The sequence below is a fragment of the Lissotriton vulgaris genome, chromosome 3_1 (assembly GCF_964263255.1).
Source record: "Lissotriton vulgaris chromosome 3_1, aLisVul1.2, whole genome shotgun sequence".
Classification (NCBI taxonomy): Eukaryota; Metazoa; Chordata; class Amphibia; order Caudata; family Salamandridae; genus Lissotriton; species Lissotriton vulgaris.
Genome location: NC_141689.1, coordinates 1,833,675,213 through 1,833,698,613, shown reverse-complemented (window position 1 = coordinate 1,833,698,613; position 23,401 = coordinate 1,833,675,213).

Genomic DNA, 23,401 nt, shown 5'->3' with positions numbered 1-23,401 from the left:
AGCAATTCAAAGTTGTAATAGATAGATTCTGAAGATGCATTATGCTTCTTCAGGACTGAAAGGAAACATAATAATACAACTACTGTTCTTACTTGACAATTATTAATAACAAATTATATGAACATATCACATTCTGCATTTTTAACTACTAATGCTCAACCTGTGTAAATGAAAAAAGTAAAAGGGTGGAGACTCTCAATGGCCAACAGAAATCCAAAATAGTACTGGAAGGAAAAAATAGAAAGAATACAGTTTATAAATGAAAATAGAATCTAAAAGAAAGAATAGAAAAATACAAATGTAACAGGATTTGTCAGATACATGCTGATGAGTTTAGATGACTCCTAATCACCAGATACAGAGGAATTAGCCAAATATTTAGATATCGAGGAACATGTTATCCATGATAGTGGTCTAGATTTACCCTGATCCTTCCCAAAGAGAATGTGATAGATGTTTTTATGATCTGGTTATCAAAAGACTTTTTTAGTTCAGAAAAAGTTGTAATCAAAGTATAAAGGTATCAATATACAATATATAAGATTAATCACAGGTCATTACATTACAAATTCACTCCAACAAGAATACATGAATTGGATTAATGAATGGATAAAGTGAAAACAGAGTGGCAAAAAGGAAATATTATTAATATTGAAGTAAAAATACGTAAGAACAAAAGACTTTGATGAGTTACAATAATTATACTTAAACAACAAAAGAGAAAGGGTAAAAAGGGTTACTCTCATACCCCTGAAAATTCAACTACAAAACAACAAAAGAGTACCTTGATACAACTCAAATAGGAAAAAGGAGAGATCTAAGATATTAATAGACCACCACCACCACCCATGAGACAATGATGAAAGAGTATCTGACCAACAAGATTGCCCCTAAAGGCTTGTTGGTTACAAATGCCCCTCGAATCTTTTTGAATGACAGTGTGTTTAGGAAAGAATGGGCCCAAATAGCCTGGCACTGTACGCATGATTGGGCACTTCTAATTATAAAAACAGTGTTACGCTTATCGGAGGCTCTTATGGTGGAAATACAGGTAACAGAGACTCATCTAAAAACTACTGTTACAGGTTTCAAAAAGAAACTTGATGAGTTTAATAAAGAACTTAATGATTATAAAGACAATCTGGCCCAGTCAAAGATTCGAAGGATTTAAAAAAATGGTCCCACGCCAAAGTCTATCCTTATGATAGTGCAGAATATACACCTCCAGACCGCACTAATTACAACTCTGACGTCTCAGACGACTTAAATTCCAGTGGGTCTAGTACCGGGAATACAGGGAACAGACAATTTTCGAATTAAATCTAATTTTACACCTCCTGCACATCTAGGGGCCGATCAGTTCGGAAGCCACCGCCGGCCCCGAGGATGCGGAAAAACCGCAGCGGACTGACCAAGGACCCACCGCCACATTAGGATGGCTGGTGGGTCCTGGTTTCCGTCCGCAGCTTTTCCGCCGCGGTCGGATTACAACCGCGGCGGAAAAGCTCTAATATGGTGACGGTGTCTCTCAGACACCGTCCACCATATTAGGATGGGCAGTGAATTATGCTTTTCCGCGGCGCGTTTCCCGCCGTGGAAAAGCATACGGAACTTCACTGCGGGGGCCCGTTGCGGGCCCCCTAGGTGAAGGGGGGGTGGGGGGTGCACATGGGGGGTACCTATGGTACCCCCCTGCATTTGCATGCAGAAAGCGGCAGGCACCGCACGGTGCCTGCCTCTTTCTGCATGCAAAAGCAATGCGTGCATTTTTAACATTGCCGCGGGTGCAGCTTGAAGCTGCACCCGCCGCAATGTTAAAAATAGAGGATGTGACCGCCAGGGTGGCGGTCACATCCTAATTGCACAGGAGGGAACTCCGCATGCCATGCGGAGGTTCCCTCCTGCTCTGGGGTCGCGGACGGACGCAAGTCCGTCCGCGATCCTGATCGGCCCCTATGTACCAGCAAAAATCATTACCTTTGAACAGGCGGTCTTCCATGACCATCTTCCATGATGTTGAACTCATGGAAGAGCAGATCCCTTTTAAAAACATGACGGCAGGTCAGTTCAAGGCTATTGAATCTCTACAGAGGGACCCTGACATTGTGATCAAGAGTGCTGACAAAGGGGGGGGTGTCGTTATACAGGACACCACCTCCTATGACGCAGAATGCAGACGCCTTCTTGACGATCCAATAAACTATTCAGTTCTCGAGGAAGACCCATCCACATCACTCAGGGATGAAATAATTGATTTGGTCTCGACAGCTGAACACGATGGCTTTATTGATAAACATGAGGCAGATTTTCTAATTAATTCAGAAGGAAAGATTCCATACTTTTACTGTCTCCCTAAGACGCACAAAAATCGCAGTCCACACCCGGGCAGGCCAATTGTCTCGGGGTTAGGTTCACTATTAGAACCACTTTCAAAGTATTGTGATTTTTTCTTTAAACCACTCATTCAAACCACCAGCACCTATATTAAGGATACAAAAAGTTTGTTGGCTATGCTATTGACTGTGATATTACCTGAGGAGCCCTGCTTTCTTGTCTCTTTAGACATTGAAAGTTACGATCTAGCGAGTAACGTAGCAATTATATGCTGTGCTTGCTTGTGTTGCCTATGGGTTCATACTCAGAATGGACAACAACGGGGTTGCCTTTGGCTGACTTAGAGGTCTTACCATTTCTTCTTTTCCTACCGGCTAATGATAAAGTTGGGTCTGTTTGCACAATTGAAAGAAAGAAAAGAAAAAAACAGGGACACTTCTTCATTATACACTGGCCCTTTAAGAATTTGGAATGGGTAATGACCACGTGGTAGCATCCTGACATGGCACGTCGGCGCAAACCATGCACGTAACGCCGGTTTTTATCCCAGCAGAACCCGCGGCCTCCGTGTATACGGGCCATGGATGTGACTGAAATAGGTGTGGTCGCGGGGAGTCGCCAGCAAGAAAGTGAGTGGACGTGCTGCTTATGTCCTGGGCTCTTGTAATATACACGAGCTGTTGATACAAAAAATCCTGTATACATCTGTGTTTGCGTATACTACAATATGCTATCATTAACACTCGAAAAAATATATATATATATTTTTTTTGTGCATTTTCCAACAGACGCTGGCGTGAAGGTTCACCCCTGCCACGCGCCCAGGAAGCCCGTTACCTCTCTTTTTAGAGTGAGTAGACGCGAACTAACATTGAGTCTGAAAGAGCTTGATAACTTTAATTGGTGCACTTTCAAGAATCTAGTATTCTGTTGTAAGGTTACGAAGGAAATTCGTTTTGTGTTTTTAACATTGATCGGGTTGAAGTAAAGAACCCTAGAACATGGTATGTTAATAATTCTTGATGCGTGCCGACAAAGGCATGATGAATTGACAATCATGGTTTTTCCCAGAATTTGGATAATGTGCCACGGTGGACTGGTGTAAAAGAAATGTATTTACAATGGCCTGCTTTCTTTTCTTTGCACTAGCTTTGGGAAATTATTCCAATCTAGCGATACGGGTGATGGACTACTGGGTGTGGTATTAGCGAGGCGACTGCAGTGTTTTTAATTAATTAGTAATTTTGTAAGTGAGATTATACATATGTTGAGCAACTTATTTTATGTTTTTTTCACAGATTGTGAACACCCTGACAGGGGAGTGTTTGTAGCTGGGAATTCACAGGTCTTCAATTACAAGTTTGTAAAAAAAAAATTCTGTCCGTCCATTTACCTGGTTGGTAGTAGGTGCCTTAGGGTGCGCCTCCCCACAGGTAAGAACGTTTATTGGTCCTGAAGAATGCTGAACTAATTTTTGGTTCGTTAGCTGAAACATGTCGACCTTTTTAGGACATTGGGTTCAAATTTACACAACCTTTTGTATGTCCGATTATTCACTTGGTTTTAATTGGGTCAGCACTACCCCTTTATTAAAAAATCTTTTGTCGGGGGAGTAGTCATGACCCATTTTAATTAGCACCATTTTCTCAGTACGAGTCACGTACTAACAAATAGGAACCCGATGAAGATGACCGGCTACCTGCCCAGTGTGGGTGCCTGAGGGTTCTTTTTCCTCACAGCATGTGCGCTGCAGTTTACACAATCTCCCCGTCCTCTTTTGTAATTAATACTCATGGGTGGCGGTGGTGGTCTATTAATATCTTAGATCTCTCCTTTTGCCTATTTGAGTTGTATCAAGGTACTCTTTTGTTGTTTTGTAGGAGTTACAATAATTGACATGTATGAAAAATCTGACTAATAAAGAAATTAAAGCTATAATAATGTACGTGATGACTGTTCAATTATCCTATGACAAGCTAATATAGGTGGAAACATTGTTGTCATGGACTTCAGTAATTATGAGATTAAAACAATTAGTCAATTGAGTGTTTCTACTGATTACGTTAAGTGTTCCCATGATTTACATAGGAACGTTCAGATCAAATGTCAAGATTTGTTACACAAATGGTTAGATGATGGTTTTGTTGATCAAGAGGAATTCAGATATCTTGTGATAAATGATCCACCCACACCTATAATTTATTTCTTACCTGAGATCCATAAAAGTGGTAGAATTATGCCATGCATACCTATTATATCTGGTATTGGGGTATTGGCTCATGCACAGAAAGGATTTCAGAGTACATAGATATACATTTGGCCCAAATGGTGACTTCACTATTGTCTTATATAAGAGATACTAAAGATTTGCTATGTAAACTGTTTAAACCTCCATGGGAGTGTTCCTATTTATTGGTTTCTATGGATGTGAAAAGCCTCAATACTTTACTTTCTAGCCAAGATAGTATCAAAGCTTACACATATTTTTTCTCCTCTAAGTCAGAATGGTAATATAAGCATGTAAACATGATTCTTGAGATGACAGATTTTGTTTTGGAGAATAGCTACTTTCTATACCTACATGACTTCTACCATAAATTGCATGGCACTGTGGTTTGGTAATGTTTTATTGATGACATTTCCCTAATATGAAAAAGTAGAGAGGCTGAACTAAAGGAATACCATTCCTTTTCGAATTCCAATACCTTAAAAGTAGAACTGACGTCAGAGTATATTCCAACTGGCATAACATTCCTAGATTTAGAACTGTATGTTAAAGGTCAAATCCTACATAATAGATATTATCGCAAGTCTACCTCCAGTAAAACTGTTTTACATGTTCGCTCAGGTCATCCATTTAAACAGAAATCAAATATCTCCTATTGTGAACTCTTATGACAGAAGCGCAACTGTAGAGAAGTTCAGACTTACAATCAGAAAGCATGAGAAATAGTGAGGAGAGTTCAACAACGGGGCTACCCTAAAAAATTGTGAACACTGCATTGAATAGAGAATAAGCTTAAGAGGGAATCCTTCTAACTGGATAAAACTTCTAAAGCTAAAAAGAGATCTAATTTTTTGGGTGGACAGATATGTTCCATCACTAATTTTTGTGCCGAAAACCATAAGATATTTATCATCTTATCTGAACTGTGGGATGTTCTGAAGATGGACAAGGAACTTACCTGGATCATATCTGATCGACCCTAGATTACCTTTAAAAGGGCTGATACCCTTAAGAATATATTGAGTCCTAGTGACGCTGTTTGATATGCTGGGAATTAAACAAAAAATTGGTTAGGAAACAAACTGGCCGGATGTTATAGCTGCGGCGAATGTTTATGTTGCAGAAATGTTAAAGATAAAACCATGATGTTTCACAATTATGATCACTCCAAAATGTTAAAGCTTTATGGATTGAAATGAAGTCGGCTGCTGCCAATCAGATATGGTGAGGGCAATGCAGGTAAAGAATCATTTTAAAAATCACACTTACCTTTTGCTGCTGGCCGCCCGATCTTGTGCTCCCTTGCTGTGCCTCACTGCTCTTCTGCTCTGTGATTTAAAATTAATCATACAAGTGCTATTGGTGCGTTTTTGTCTTTGAAGAAAAGAAGCGATTCTTAATAGAAATGGAGATAGTCAGAACTTCGGATTTCTTTTATGTTTGAAGAAATAAAGAGATCTTTAACAGAAATGGAGATAGTCGAACTTCGGATTTTTTACTAGTTTGTGTTTAAAAAATTATTTCAGGTTAAATTCTAACAGCCAATAGCAAGCTATCTGCTCAGCAATTTTTGCAGCCTTACAAAGGGCCTACAAGGTTCAAGTACCTCCTATTGCATTTGAGACTTGGCTGAGATGGTTAGTTATTTTATAATGGGTATGGATACTATTTTGTGTTGTTATATAACTCCATTGAAGCTGTAGTGCAACAGCATATATATATATGGTTTAAAGATAGAATATTTAAGGGTTCAAGACTCAGGTTTATATTTTCTCTTCATTGAGGTACTTTTTTTATTGTTCTATTTTATAATTTGTTTCAAGATTACTTCCATTTAAATTCAATTGGAATACTTAATGACTAACTATGTGAGTGCAATTGCTGGTTTTATGTGTATAATAGTAAAGCAATACTTAATAGGAATGGAGATAGTCTGAAATTTGGATTTCCTATTGGTTTGTTTGAATTTTTTTAGGTCAAATACTATTAGCCAATAACGTGATAATTGATCTCTAAGTGTTTACTGTCTCAAACTTTAAAAGGTTCAACAGAGTTGAAGGACTTCAGGGTCTATTTACAAAAATATATTTTGGTGATGTTTTACACTAAAAATATTAGCACTGTGTTAGCAGCAGTGTACAGCATTAGCCCAGTGTCAAATTTAGAACACAAACATACGGGAAGGCACAAAGGCATAAAAAAAGTGTTGTGACACAATGCAAAACAACGTGGCATCATGTAGTTGGTAAAAAAACTTATGTTAGGCAGTGCAAAAGTGTAAACACACACCGCAAAGCTGAGTTTCCAATGCAAAATGAAACAAAGAGGAGAAAATCAACAAGGTCCACACAGAAGCAATGAAGAAATGGCAGAATCAGCGCCAGAATGATCTCAAGTGTCCTCACATGAAGGCTGACGGAAAAGAAGATTCAAATTTACCCCAGAAGAGGTAGACATCTTTTAGCTGAGGTGGCAACGTATCAGCAGCAACTTTTTGTCACTTCCAAACTACCCCTAGCTAAAAAGTCAGCATTACGGAGAGATAGCCAAAAGAAAATCAATGCAGTAACCCCAAAAGAGAGAACAGTTGACGAGGATTAAAAAAAGTGAGCACAAATGAAAGAATGTCATACAACCGTCGTTGTGCAATGTTAACAGGTGAGGGGCCAGATGATCAATTCTCACTAACAGCAATGGAGGAGCAAGTTGCATCAGCAATTGGGCCAGGACTGGCTGAAGGACTTGAAAGGCCAGATGTAGCTACGATTGGGGACAATGCAACTACCAGCAAGTGTAACTGCCCTGTATATGTTCTGACATATCAGTAACTAAATGAAAAAGTCACAAAATAGTTTGTAATGACAACAGTAATTTCACTCCAACACTCCAGAATCAGTTACAGTGATGAATAAAGCCACATGTGCCCATAGATCTCTATGAATTGCAAAACAAATTAAAATACCAAAGCCCAAACATTTACTATATTTGTAAAACCTATGCAAGGCACCATGTTGGGATGGGATATAAAGTGGTCTTAGTACTTGAATAACCACAATCTACATGCATTATCCATAAGATGAATTGCGATATGGGTGAGCAAAAGCATGTGAAGGTACTAACCTACACTTACATATAATATATGTCCACAATTTAAAAATGTCAAAAACTACTCACATTGTACCAGAAAGACCTTGTTTGTGTGTCCTGTACTTGCAGATCTTATAGTTCTACGTCCTTACCAACACCAAGTCTAAATTAACGTAGAAATATACATGTATGCAGTGTATCAGGCATTTGAGCCATCTTTGTATTGTGTTCTTTAGAGGTCTCAGTAGTGAACATAGGACTGATTTAGCTGTTGGCAGGACTAGGACAGAATGGGCTTTTTCTGCAGTCTTCATGCCCCCCTACCTGGCGGTGTGCCCACCCAATTTTGAGGCTGCATTGTAATTGGCGAGAAGACTGCTGTGGTCCCCCGACTCTGCCAGAACTTCGTGTCTCACTTCTTTCGTGGGATGGGCTGTAGGATGCGAATGTATGTCGTTACCACGCATACTTTTACAACGCATACCTTTACAATGCATTTTTTACACCGCAACATCCATTACACTGCATTCCATTACAACGCATGCCATTACAACAAAATCTTTGAAACTACCTTTACAACGCATTCCACTACAATGCATACTACATTTACAACACATACCATTACAACGCATACCATTACATTGCATGTATGGTAAGTATTGGATAGTGTAGGGGTAAAAATTACTATTCTAACTCCAGGGAGTGCAACAGTAGGGTAAGTGTTGGATAGTGTAGGGGTTAAAATTACTATTCTAACTCCAGGGGGTGCAACAGTAGGGTAAGTATTGGATAGTGTAGGGGTAAAAATTACTATTCTAACTCCAGGGGGTGCAACAGTAGGGTAATTGTTGGATAGTGTAGGTATGCGTTGTAATGGTATGCGATGTAATGACTGCGTTGTAAAGGTATGCGTTGTAGTAGTATGCGTTGTAGTGACATGCATTGTAATGGTTGCATTGTATTGGCATGCGTTGTAATGGATGTTGCGTTGTAAAAGTTTTGTTGTAAAGGTAGTGCATTGTAAAAGTTGTGTTGTAAGTGTTGTTTCACGTAGGATGCTGTGGTGGTACTCCAGTCCAGATTACCACTGTCTGTATTTGGTTCTGACCAGTTTCAGAGGGAATTCCAATAGGAATCCCTCCACCTTTAAGTCTGCGGAAATGTATGAAAAGGGGTGAATAATCACCATATTTTGGCCAGGCTGTGGTTTCCTCCTCTTCTCCTTTGTCAAGGTCCTCTCCATCCTGCTGCATATTGACTGTGATGGACCAGCACTCCATTTTGATGGACTGGAAGATAAGTGTTAGTGGTGTATGTGTGAGTATACATTGCATGGTTAAGTATGTTGGTGGGGTACAATGCCGATTGTATCCATAATGCACCCAACACATATCCCAGGGACACATATGTACATCTACACAGCACATATGGTATTTACGTTAAAAATGTTTTAGTTACCTGTCTTCCCACATCCAAGGTCACCCTGTCAGTACTACGCTGACAGGACACTTTCAGGTCAACTGGAACATCCAAAACTGCCAGGTTGGATCCCGCCGTCAGGAGAGCAACGGCAGCCGGTTCATCAGCACAGAAGACTGCTGCCACAGGGGTCTCCTGTTTATCACCTATCCATCTAGATAGAACAGGTGGATTGCCTTCAGCTCAATTGTGTTTTTAGAGACCACAGTGGTGGAGGTCTGGCAGTCAGACCATTGAGATCTAAATCAAGCCTACACTTATGGAAAAAAGTGACCAGCATATCCATTAATCCAAAAATATTACCTTACTACCTACAGGATTTGTTAGGTCTGGTATTCTTGATGTGGGTTTTCCCATAACTTTTAGCCTACAGGCCTTTGTGTTATGGACACATTTTTCTTTCTTCTCTTAGGGGGTATGAAAAACATATTTTGCCAACCACTACAAAAGTGGTATGTGTCCCCCCAAAACATGGTAGAATTTGCATTTACTCAATAGTCACATATACTGTACCCAGGAAATTGGCGCAACCAATGCCCAGCCCCTGTAAATCAATTGCAGCTTCACTGGCTTCACTGACTGTGCCGTCCACATACGTAGCACATCAAACATGTCTCTTCTCTGACATGCCATTGCACCCTGTGTATGGAGTTCCAAAAAGCAAGTTCAAGCTTGCAAATGAAACATTTTGATGTGCACAAACATGTCTTCCACTTCATCAATGTCTGAAATATTGCCTGAATGCTCTGTGAGAACCATTCAGAGGGTTGAGGGCAGTAAATTGAGGGCTGGAGTGCGCCTCACCCTGACAATAATTGTGGTTGCTGCTTGACCAGGGCTCACACCCCAGTCAACCAACAACCTATTTCACTCACAGAATCATCACATTGTGTTTAGCAAATAATAGAGCCAGAATCTGTGCAACATTTAAGCAAACTGTGTTATATAAAAAGGTAAATACAAGCAACCTGCTGCTCCATAAATGTCCATCTCAGTAGTTTTAGTGTGAAAAAAGAGTGGAATGTGACATGATTGACGTGGCTTTCAAAAGAAAGCATAGAGTCAAACGTGACTCCCAAGTTTCTCACCTTATTCGTATGCGTTGGTAACAGGCCCAATTCTAAGTGCCACAAAGTAGGGCAACAGAAATTAGTATGACCACCAAAAAGTAGGACTTTGGTCTTACTGGAATTCAGTTTCAAACAATTGGCGGCCATCCAATCCCCAACCTGATAAAGACAGGTGTGAAACTGTGAGGCAGTATCATCAGGGGAGCCTGTCATTGAGGTTACAATCTGGGTGTTATTGGCATAAGAAATAGCCGAGAAACTCAGGGACCTGATTAGCCTTGCCAGTGATGAAACATAAATGTTAAAAAGGGTTGGGCTTATCGAAGAACCCTGTGGCACTCCGCATGGCAGTGTAGAATTTGGTGACTTAAACTCACCAAGAGCCACAAATTGTTCCCAATTAAACCAAAATGATGCACGTAAAGCAAGCGTTTTCTCTTAAATACCAATCCCCTTCAGAACTTAAAATAATGTTGGGTGGTTCACCATATCAAATGCGGCAGAGAGGTCAATCCTCCTGCATCAACAGTCTTCCTAATCAAAAAAAAGTACACAGATCATAGGATCAAACACGTGAACCAGTGCAGGAAGGATTTTAAACTTGCATAATGGTTTCAAGGACATGATAGAATGTCTAAATACAAGCAAGTCAAAGCCTGAAAAAATAGAAGGTCTGTATTCCTTCTTCAGAGGAATGGGCACATCTTTCATGGGTATACATGAAAACTTATTGTCAATCAATAAAAATATGGATGCCAATAGCCACAAAATCATGCAAGATCAAATTTCATTTTCCTCAAGTAGCAATGATGTATTGAAGCTGACTTCACAATCCAACCATATGATACCCAAACTTGCTGATTCATTGAAAGGCCGGAGAGAAGATGTGAAAACAATCCTAGGTTTAAATGGAAAGATCCTAGAAATTCATGTCGACTTAGTCTTTGCAATTAATAGAATTGCTAAACCCCAGGAAGCCAGATTACTGACAGTTTTTGTGGCATCAGCTTCTCAGCCAACACAATACCTCACGTACACATACTGATTGCTCTAAATAATTACATGCTGCTTCATCAGATCAAGATTCTATTTGTCGAAAAAGTGTAGGTATGACCAGAGTAACACATCAGCTTTGATGATAAAGTGGACAAACTTGGTTGTTGAAATAGCGTTTGGCCAAAAGTGTTGCTTACATTTAATCTGTATGTAATTGTACAATTCTCAAGCACCATCAAAAAGTGTACAGCCAAATGAACACAGATATATTTGTAGACACCTTAGACACGTGATGACGTGTTCATCTAAGGTTCGTGTGCTATCAAATATGACTTATACACTTTGATGTTGTGTGAGATGCACTGCTCAGTAAATTTCCTTTGTCAATTGTCATATTAACAGCACCTACTGTGTAGCCTCAACATAGCACAACAGTGAAATATTTATTATTTACAAATGTTTTGTTTAATGTTACATGAAAATACTATAAGTGACATTCACAAGGCTGCACCAAATAGCTAGGGCAGCATTTTACCTGTCTTTAATGACATAGTGCTGTTGATTGTCTGTTCAAATCATACCAGAATGACAATTTACAAATGATTCACATGTTAACTAACTTAATTTCAGGTCAAAGTATGTAACTATAGCCTCTGATTTGGCTACAAATGTCCTTTAGACCCTCATAACGTAGTTCATTTTATTTTTGTTTAGTTTTATATAGCTCGGACAAGACCCGAAGGTATCAGAGGACTTTAAATGAGCACGAGTTGCGTTACAGATGAACACGTTCAATTTGTTTTGTTAGGCACAGGGAGATTAAGTAATTTGCCAGAATCAAAGGATGTTGAGCGTCCTTGCCGAGGCTTGAACCCGGTTCCCCAGCTTCGAGGTCGACCGCTGTAGCTCTTAGGCCACATCCTCTTCCCAATTATTTATGTGTTTAATAAATTGAGAGAGAGAGAGAGAGAGAGAGAGAGAGAGAGAGAGAGAGAGAGAGAGAGAGAGCTGCTTAGCACATTAGTGTCAAGGGCATTACAATGGGTGGTGCATGGGAATCACATGCATACACCCACGCTATGTGACACAAAAAGCCAATCTCACAAGGGACTGCAACAGATTTGGTTCATGATCCCCCTCATAAACTACTCTTATCACATAATCAACTTCAAACAAGTTGAAGTGGATTGCAACAAACATACATATGTTCAAAAAATATGAGAGACAGGAATGCCTGTTTGCAGTAAAAATGTTGATAAATGAGACGAAATCTCTAGTTTGGAAACATAAGTTGTAACATTTTTATAAAACAAACATATAACAATAACTGTTGTTAGACCAGGTAACAGTAACACACTTTAAGCATATACTTGAAAAAAATATTTCCTTCTCTTCACACATTTGGACATAGCCTTCTGCATGATCCTGACTTCTTGTCCCGCAATAGCTGGTGTAGCAGAATAGTATTGTCTCTGCATGAGGCACAGGCAGAGGACGTAGGTGTCACTGTACTTGAGTGTCTACTGCATCCCACAACAACATTGTTTCCATGGCTTGTTGTAGCAGACATAGCGCTTTGTCTCATGATTGTTGTTGATGTATTTTGTCCTGGGACCTTATGATGCTTCTGTGCCTTTTGAATCTTGCGCTCACATCGAAGTTCAGAAGCACATTGAAAATGTGGCGCCCAAACGTTTGGTAAGGCGATAAACTAACGCAAGACGTTAGAGTAACTCAGTCGTGCATATTTCACAGACCCCTTTCTCCCGTAAATACTCCAATAGACGTCTGGAGTGGGTGAAAGGTTAAAATCCGCCCGAACTCAGTAGGAAGAGATTCCTATGTAAAGCTCTGGTTTATTCAACGTTGAAGGATACAGTGTTCCAAAATATTGTGCACCTAATCTTTGTCTCCTTGGAGACCAACTCTGCAAAACCTGCATTTATACAATGCCAGGAGAAAACGGAACCACTGGGGCCGCAGCAGATGCGACTCAGCAGGGTCCCGAACACACAGACCCGGATGCAATTATCATCCCGGTCCACTTAAGAAAATCTATAACTTTAAAACTTATAGAGAACGGACTGACACCACAAGGTGGTACAGTAATTTTCGTGATAGAGGCTCACGAATATCGGCAGACAGAGGTATTCTATTCATGGATAAACTTTCCAGCGGCAAATGCTACAACAAAAGAGTTTCACTATTACAAAATAGAGGAACCTCCGGAAGAGTACGCTCCTTTCGAGGAGACTGAAATCCCACTAAAATTCCAAGAGCACCTGCTCTGGTTTAATGGCGCCCTAAAACATAATGATCATATTACCAGGCTCGGTCCACTAGGTAGACCAGGAGCAACGTGGCCGGTTCTAGCCAGCTACACACCACATCCGGACATTGCAAAAATGTCTAGAGAAGAGCTGTTAGTACAGCTAAAAACATTAATAAAAATACATAGGCAATTAGTCCAATATGTAATGCGGACTGCAACAGTCCAGCCAGCTGTTAATGTACCACAGCTGACCCCTCATCAGGGGAACACTAATAAAATCACACCACAGAACATACAGTCATGTCTTGGTAAAACACCCGTAAAACGGGAACAAATTCCTTTCTGGTTAGCACAGAAAATCACTCAAATAGAGGCAGTATTTCCTGATACTACCCCTATAGAGAAACACAGAATCTTGACCATCTGCCTTCCTATGGGAATCGCACCACATGTGGAGGACTGTGACACTTGGGGTACAGTCTTTGCTTCCATTTACACAAAAACACACGGTGTTCCGTCTATGGCGGTAATACCAGAAGTGCTAAAACAGATTCAAAATGAATACGGTCCAGAGCCCGCTTTAACTCTTGGTATGAAATTACTGAAAGAATTCAAGCAGGTCTCGGCTATATTATTAGCCAATATAAAAGGAGAAGCAGCATCTGTGGCGATCCGCCAGAAGTTGAAGGAAACAGATATAAAAGATCAGCCAGTTGAGCTTGCCAAAATCATAGAAAAATGCTATGAAGAATTAGGTAGAGACAGCTTGGGTGGAAAACCAGTTAAGCCCCAACTGCTCGAAAATCCTGAAAAATTATTTATTAAAAATAATTTAAACACTCCTAAAAAGAGCTGGGATGGAAATAAACAATCCACTCCCAAAGAAAAAGTTTTCCAGTCCAGAGGAAGGTCTCCTCGACGGAGGGAAAGAACTCCGACTCGAGAACACCAGTCTCCCCAGAGGGAGCCCTCTGGGAAAAGAGATAACCTTAGAAATAGGGATAATCTGAAAAAACCTGATAGATATCAAAGTATTGATACACGTCCCTCTCGATCTTTTTCGCAGAAATCGGAAAGAAGAGGACGGTCAGACCCAGGAGAGCATACCAAGTCCAAAGACAAGGAACCTGCTCAGAGTAAAAAATCTCAATTTCCAAAAAAGAAGGTAGCCAGTATTAGAGTAATCAACCATGCCGAGAATTCTGAGGACACAGTTGAAAAACGGAGAGTGGGCATTGACAATGTTTGACAGTGCAGCAGAAATCAGTATAGCCCGCAAGATCTTGATGAGTCATCTGGAGACAGTGGACACGAATGAATTTATTCAGGTTGAAACTGCCGACACCAGACTTAGCGAGCCCCATAAAATATACGAAATAACATTGCATATAGAGGGTGATAAGACTAGGAAAATAAGAGGTCTATTTTGGGATAAAATCTCAAAAGGCTATGATATTCTGTTAGCTGAAAAAGATTGGCCCCCAGAGTTTGTCAGGGAGTGCCCTCGTGGCGAAGAAATGATTATGCCTGCCTTCTTGAATCACATTCCGATTCACAAAAAATATACTTATGCAAGGAAATGGGCAGTAGCCCAGGCACCGGCATTATATAAAAATCATGTAGGATGGGATGAGGATTCACCTCCCCACAAAATACAGTTAAAAAATGAACCAACTGCCCAACGGCGGTATCCCATTAAGCAAGAAGCTAAAAAACAAGTCAGGGAGATCTTAGATCAACTTGAATACCAGGGGGTGATTGAAACATGCACCTCTCAAATGAACAATCCTTTGTTTCCAGTCTCCAAGCCAGACAATTCATATCGTCTAGTTTTGGACTACAGACACCTTAATGCATGTTGCAAAACATTTGCAGTACAAAACTCGCATAGTGCAGCCCTAATGAATAACATAGTTAGGAAAAAATATAAAACGACATTAGACATATCTAATGGTTTCTTTTGTCAAAACATTGCACCGGAAAGCAGATATTTGACCGCTTTCTCTGCATTTGGGTCGCATAAAAAATTCTGTCGACTCCCACAGGGGTTCAAGAACAGCCCAGGACTATTCTCAGCTAGAGTAACAGAGTTTCTGCAAATATATGATGATGAGGCATTATCTTACGTAGATGATATCTATCTCACAGACGACGACTTGGATACTCACTTGAAAAGAGTGAACACCATTATACTTGGGTTCGCAGCAGAGGGTTACAAATTCAACTTTAAAAAGTCCCGAGTTGCCCATCTGACAGTACTATTCTTAGGGTACGAATTATCAAGTGAAGGAAAAAGTCTAGCGGACAACTTCTTAGAGAAGTGCGCTGTACTCCAAGCTCCAAAAACGCGGAAGAATTTACAATCCATACTAGGTGTTCTGAATTTCGGAAGAACATACATTCTAAATTACGCAGAGAGGGTTAAACCTCTCTACGAACTAATTAAACCTGATTTTAAACAAATCAATTGGACTCAAAAACACACAGAAATTTTGAGATCACTGCAAACAGACATGTTAGCAAAAACTAAATTAGATACACGTGACAACACACGCGGTCTTGTAATCCGAGTCATCCCAGCAAGATGCGGATTCACGTACCTAACCTCTAATGAGGGAGAAAAGGTACCTATTTCAATTAAATCTCACTTGTACACACAAGCAGAAGAAACATTCAGTCTCACAGAAAGAACTGTGAAAGCAGTGCAAATTGCATTAGCAAATGAACGAGAACTAGCACACGGCAAACGGATTAAACCAGCCCAGTAAACCTGCCTACAGTGTCACTGGATCCGAAATGGATACAGTGTGTAGATTCTCTAGGAGCGGAAGATGTGAAATACTATTTCGCCCCGCAATTCGAAGAGCTGAATGATTTAGAGTATGAAGAAGAATATCCCCTGCCAATCGAACTTCTGCCTCTCCCACAATACGCCTGTATAATCAATACATATAGATTTGTACAGCATTTCAACGTAGAGAGCAAATCCTACGATGCAGCCTGTGCGATTGTTAAAGGTCGTTGGCTGTGCGGTAAATTCAGACCGAAAGTAACAAAAACTGAATCAGTAAGAAACTGTTCGGGTCAGAGAGCTGAAATCAGATCTTTAAAGATGGCGCTCGAAAATGCAGAACGTGAATTCCCGACACTAATAGTGTGCGATTCTCATTTATGCGTCAACTGTTACAATAATAAACTGCAGAGCTGGATTGAAAACGATTACAAAGATGACACAGGTGCCACAATAAAGCATAAATTGCTCTGGAAACAGGTAGCTCTTTTACATAAAGAACTACAAAAGACTCACGTGATTCACGCACAGAGTCTTCAACGTGATGGCGTTCACGTTGCAGGGAATTCATTGGCTAATATAGCCACAGTGGAAGCAACTAAACCGGCTTCCGTAGCCACAAAAAAGCGTACAGAAAAATACATAGACGGGGAAACCATGCTGGCAGTAAAAACGACCGTAAAAGGCCACTGTGCAGCATCACCCGTGAACTATCCACTCAATTATGCATACATAATCGATGCGAACTCCGTTCCTTTTGCTCGAATCCCTGGAGTGGGGGACAGAGTAATTCCAAACAGGAGCAGGAGGGGCTTCCTCTTACTGGAAGCACACATGGGGTTGGGTCTGAGACATCAAACAATTAAGGATTCTCTGAGAGAGTTACAATCAGAGTACTGGTGGCCTGGAATGAGCATAGATATTCAATGTTTTGCTCAAAATTGTGAAGACTGCAACAGAGATCGCAGTAATGAACAGGCCAGTGTAGTTTCGGGAACCCTGATAGACAGCATAAGGCGGTCTATCTGCGCAATCAAAGAAGAGAAGCGCGTCCCATTGTACATCCTTAAGACTAAACACACTTAAATAATGTAGCCTCCAGCGCTCGGCTGACGCTAGAACTGTTATACGAGAGATCTGCGAGTCTATATCGGCACATACGCAATTACCACGTTCCATTCTGACCAGGGTCCTGCTTTTAGCTCTTGAGCTTATAAGGAGGCCATGGCCAGCATGGGAATTGGGTTGCGGTATTCTTGTCCGTCGCACCCCGAAGGGAATAGTGTGGTAGAAAGAAAAAAACGGGACATAAAGCGATCTATAACAGCGAAGGTATTAGGTTCAGGCGCTGGGTGGGTCAAACATCTAATACGTGTCCAGACCAGTCTTAATAACTTGCCAAGAAATTCTCTAAAAGGTTTCAGCCCATATGAACTATTGTTTGGAATTAGAATGAACATTCAGGACCTCGATAGTCAGATATCAGTGGTACAAGAAAAAACAACAGACTTTGACATCAAAGATCGTTTGGCTGTTTTACAGGAACTGAATAAAACAAGAAAATCCTTAAGCAACATAAAGTTAAAGCAACAGCCATCTACCACTGATGAGGCACCACAAGCAACAGCCCCAGCAAGGCCTGTCTGGATTCCAAAGATTGGGGATCTAGTCAGAGAAAAAATCGCGGTGAAGAAGGAATTTGGGCCTTCTTACAGAAAAGCAGTACCTGTCTTGGCAGTCACCGGAACAAGATCAGTAGTACTACCGCCCCTTGCTGGTAAAAAGGAGAACAGAGTTGTGTCTATCGACCTGGTAAAACCACAAGCATGTGGCCTATAATCAACAGTAGGTCCAGTGGACTCCCAAGAAACAACAGAATACCCAAACTTGCAACAATCCAAGAGGTTCAAACTGAAAGACTAATCACATTCGATCAGCCTGCAGTGCACAGAGAAGGACTATGCAATAATGCCATGGAACTCGTGCCTCTTGAGACACAGATTGAAACGGTTCGTCAAGAAACACCAGTCTCCAACAATGTGGCATCAGAAAGTGTTACCGAAATACAGATTGAAAGAACAATCCCAACAATTGACAGAACTGCCTCTGGTTATTTCATCAACTTCGACAACTTCTCTGAAGATCTAAACGACCCCGAAGTGATGCCAGAAACAAAAAAGGCTTTTAAAGAAAAAGCAACGGAACTCTTTCATCAACTGAAGGAAATATACCTTGTTTCCCCTTGGTTAGAGTTCTGGTTCGGTCTAGGTGTATTTTTCCTCCTGCTTTGGCTCATCATGGTACTTTGTTTGGGAAAATTCATTGAGGGAAAATATAGTACAATGGACACAGCAAGTCAGAACATCAACCTAGTCCTGAAACCACACAGATCATCCCACGTGAAGAAAAGAGAACTGTCAACAGTAAATGTCACAGCAATTCCAATACCTGGTGGGGTAGTATGGGAGAAAACTGACTATGAGATCTATGGTCCGGTCGAGATCCTGAAGTATCCTCATCAACTGAAGGTTTCCTTAAGTGACTTTGTAAAACCTAGTACATTCTCTGATGATTGGGACTTTAACAGTATTAATGACATGATGTCTGATTTAGTAATGTCAGCTAGATTCACAGAACATGATTATTTACAAGGGTTATCTAGTTATGAGCAATTATTCTGCTACACACATTATGGCGATCATTACTTGCATAAATCTGCACAGCCTAGAAATGTGCTTCTAACTACGCCTACCCCAGTGTACCTGACCTAAGCCTAATACTTGGGAGGGGAGTAAATAAGTAGCTTTAAGTTAAGTTGGTTTTGCCAAGGTTTGCTTCAAGAATTCTCACTAAGGGTTTAGTCAACACCATACCTCTGAATAGAATGATGGAGGTCTGGTATCGCCTTCAGGGAAACTCGGTATCCCAGTCGCCCGCAAGGGTAGACCAGAAATGCTGGAGCAGGATTTCTCTGCAGGAGAAAGGCAGCGTCTCTCTTCAGCGCGTCGAGGAGGAGAAGGAGGGGGGACAGCATCCGCGGGCAGCGTGCATCTGCTGGGCTCTTCGCAGAGGACGGCTGTTCAGCTCCTAGTTTCACCACACCATCGTTCGCTAGTTGGCAGCGATAGCAGTAGCGATAGCAGCTATGGTGTCATCAGCATGACAGCTTCTTCAGCAGCAGCGAGATAGCTGGCAGCATCGGCTTCACCAACAGCAACGAGACAGCTAGCAGCCAGCGATGGCATTGATAGCTTCAGCACAGCATTTGCTTAAGGCAACGTTGGTAATATTTATACCTAAAAGGTGCCATGTTTGACGTAAGTTTGCTGGACATAAGACGTCAATTAAAGATGTCACTAGGAAGTGATCGCTATCAGTTGCTCATTAGAGTTCTATTACTAATCAAAACACAGCAAGCGGGGATTTCCACGTTTGCTGAGTTTTTATCTTGTTGAAGAACTCAGAGTGTTAATCTAGGAATCTCAGATAGTGACTTCTGCTCTGTCATTGCACTAATTGGTTGCAAAGGAAGTGGCAGAGAAAACTATTCTGGAATGTGGCTCTGTTCGTGTGAGGCCAGAGATGAGTTTCTGAATATCGCACTTGAACGGTTATGCCAATATAGGGAATAAATGGATTTATAGCCGAATAGGGGCATAAGGTCACAGTATCGATCAGGATCCTAGATAAGCACGCAACACCCACTCCACGGGTTCATGTCCATCAAATTACTAAAACTAGAGCAATAAGATGCATGTGTAACATTGCCCACCCCAAAGTACATAAATGCATTTGAAATAGGCGTATTTGTAATACGTGAAATTTTAGGTACTGTACGTTTTGAAGCATAGAAATCATTCAAAAATTATAGCATATGAAATCAATGAACGATTATGCAAAAGAATTACACATGAAATATCTCTGAAACAGAAGAAGGGCGAGATAAATTATCACATATAAATGTATTGCAATAAATGTGCTAGAGGCTGGTGTAAGGTTGTTATGTCTCTAGATGTGTTTACAAATAGAAGTGTGAAGCTTCTGTTCTCTAAGAATAGTTTTTACTTTAAGCAAAGAATTGTTCATGCCAAAAAAAGGGTCAATATTAAAAAGTGTTCAATTTAAAAGAATTAATGCTTGAACGGGGAAATAGAATTCCTACGCTTTTAGCAGTTTTTGTTGTTCAAAACTAAAGGCCGAATTCAGAGTTCATGGGAACGCTGTGTGTCGGAAAGCTTCTTCAAAGTTATTATTTCTGTTCGGGTGAGAACATCATATCAGACAGGCTCTCAAAGAATTGGTCTACAAAATCAGGTGACAGTTCAACCAAATTCGATAGTGCTGTAACTTGGCAGGTGTGAGAATGATTGCTGTCATCATAGTCGGGATCAGCAATGCTCACAGAAGGTCGTACCTGGGTGATGCTGCTTTTGTCACTCGCTCCACTGTTACCACCTAGTCGTAGCACAGGAGTCTCAACGAATGCCGTCATCAGGATTGGTAGCCGCTGGGGACAACACAATGCGTGAGCCGTTATTGGACTGAGCAAGGTATCGACGTCCATTGGTACTGCTGATGGAAGTGAAAGACAGATGTCCAACACGCACTCATCTCCGCATAGCATACATCGAAGTACCGGTAAGATATAGTTCTGCCATATAGGTCTGAATGAAAGGAACCAGGTCATGTTTAGATCTCTCAGCCTGGCCAATCCAAGGACGTTAGTTATCCTGTCCCGGTAGCGCATTGCTAGTATTGTCTCTTCCATTCCCATGGGAGCTATGTCTGAGCTTTGGCTTGCCATAACGAAGCAGGATGGTCAAAAATAAAATCCCTGCTACAAGTCCCAAAAATAAGGGTATGCCGCCAAAAACAGAGTGGACAAAATTAGGAACAATTCCCAAAATTGCTTGAAAAGGTGTTAGCAATCCCGTAAAAATCTTCTTAAATACGCCTGGGATGCCTGTGGCACTAGACATGTTAAGGAGTTGGCTAAGCATTTCTACGAAATGCACGGGGCAATTTGTTGATAAAAGTTCATGAACTTCCGTAGCTGTCCTTGCAACTAGGAGATCATACGTCTCTTTTGATGACGTTACGGGCACTGTTGTCTGCAAAAGCACAGACTTCATTTTGCTTAAAGTATCAATTCGTATAGAATAGAGGTTCAGACGAGGCCAGATGGCAGTCTCTGTGTCTGCAAGCCCGCTTGGAAACACTGCTTGCATACAGCATTTGACCATGGATGTTACTCTTACTAGATAACTTTTCCCTGGCACAAGGCCACAACATCTGTGATCCGTTCTAAGAATGTAACTCCCGTTAGCAAGTTGCATAAAGAAGGGCTCTATCTGAGTTGCAGGTGTGACAAGCTGGTGGCATGAAAGGTTGTTAGAATTTCCATCACAAGCTCCGTGTAAATTAATACCCTGGCACAAAAGTATACCGCTTAGTGAATGTTTACAATTTTCACCACTAAGAAATACATTTTTGTCGCTGTCACTATACCATGAATGTGTGTATGGTAATTTCCATTCAGATTTTACATATCCTTTACCCAATCGTTCATACTGGCCAGTAGGTATGTATTCAAGGCACTTTTTAAATCGGAAAGTTGTTATCGGAATTGTGATAATTCCGTGTATTATCCATTCAATGACAGGACTCTCTGACATTGTCAATGGTAATCTCTCAAGTTTTTCGATGCTCAGGATTGTATAGTCTGCTCCTTTCTGTGCCAAACTGATTTGTTTATCAGTAAGGTTAAAAATGGAAAATAATGACGTTGTGTTGATTAAACACCAAGGCACATAGCCTGAACGAAGATTTTGCAGCGTCCACCCCAATTGTACAATAGAACGTAATTGAGATTGGCCATGCTGTAATATTAGCAAGTCTCTGTCTATTATGTCAAAGGCAGAAGATACAATATTGTCCAACGAATATATTCTGGAGGACAGAGTCATTAACCCATTGTCCACTACAGAAAGTGATTTTTCCAAATTAATACGATCAATTTCTCGTATTTTCTCAGCTGTTTCAATTTGTGTGACTTTCCAAGCCTCGTTGTACGCAGCATAGATACCGGTCGCTATGAAACGCTTTTGACGCTGTTTGCGTGGTCCAAGAATGAAATCGCGCAAATCAGCACCATCTTTTAGTAAAGACAAGTGTTGCTTAATTTCAGCAAGTGTGGATGATGTTAGCCATTCGAGGCAGAGTTTCCCTACACTGTATGTTGTTACTATCCCTGGATGTTCTCTCTGGGAGTATCTAGGGTCTTGTCTGGTCATTTTTAACCCCTGTGTTTTATTCAGGAATCTATCTTGACAGCTGTTTGTGTCAGTAGGCCAGATTAACCACTTTTTCCAATCAGGATGTGTTCTGTTAAAATGTAAAATTTGTGAGACGTCTAACTCAATATCTGTAGTTGCATTATCAGGTATTGGCTTTGGAATAGACGGTGTTTTAAGGTCTTTGATCTTAGCTAGGCCAAGACAGGATGTTTGGTGTATTGTGTCATCATTTGTTCTGGTATCATGCAGGTTCTGAATAGTGCTTCAAGGCCTTGTACCTGCCAATCTTTTGTACCCCAAATGGTTTTCGTTTCAATGTTATTTTTCCAATAATCAAAACCAAATGTCATCATTTTTTCATAAAATGCTTCTGAATATATCAATTTAGAATTTGTCAGCATTGTTTTCATTCCTGTTTTATCTAACAGTTTGTAATAAAACGTTTCTGCATCACTGGTGTTAAACCCTGAGAAGTAATTGAATTTCTCAAAAAATGCTTTAGAACTGCTTTTAGGTGGTGTAGCACAATGTTCCCATTGATTATACATAAAAACATTTCTAGGCTGTGCAGATTTATGCAAGTAATGATCGCCATAATGTGTGTAGCAGAATAATTGCTCATAACTAGATGAACCTTGTAAATAATCATGTTCTGTGAATCTAGCTGACATTACTAAATCAGACATCATGTCATTAATACTGTTAAAGTCCCAATCATCAGAGAATGTACTAGGTTTTACAAAGTCACTTAAGGAAACCTTCAGTTGATGAGGATACTTCAGGATTTCGACCGGACCATAGATCTCATAGTCAGTTTTCTCCCATACTACCCCACCAGGTATTGGAATT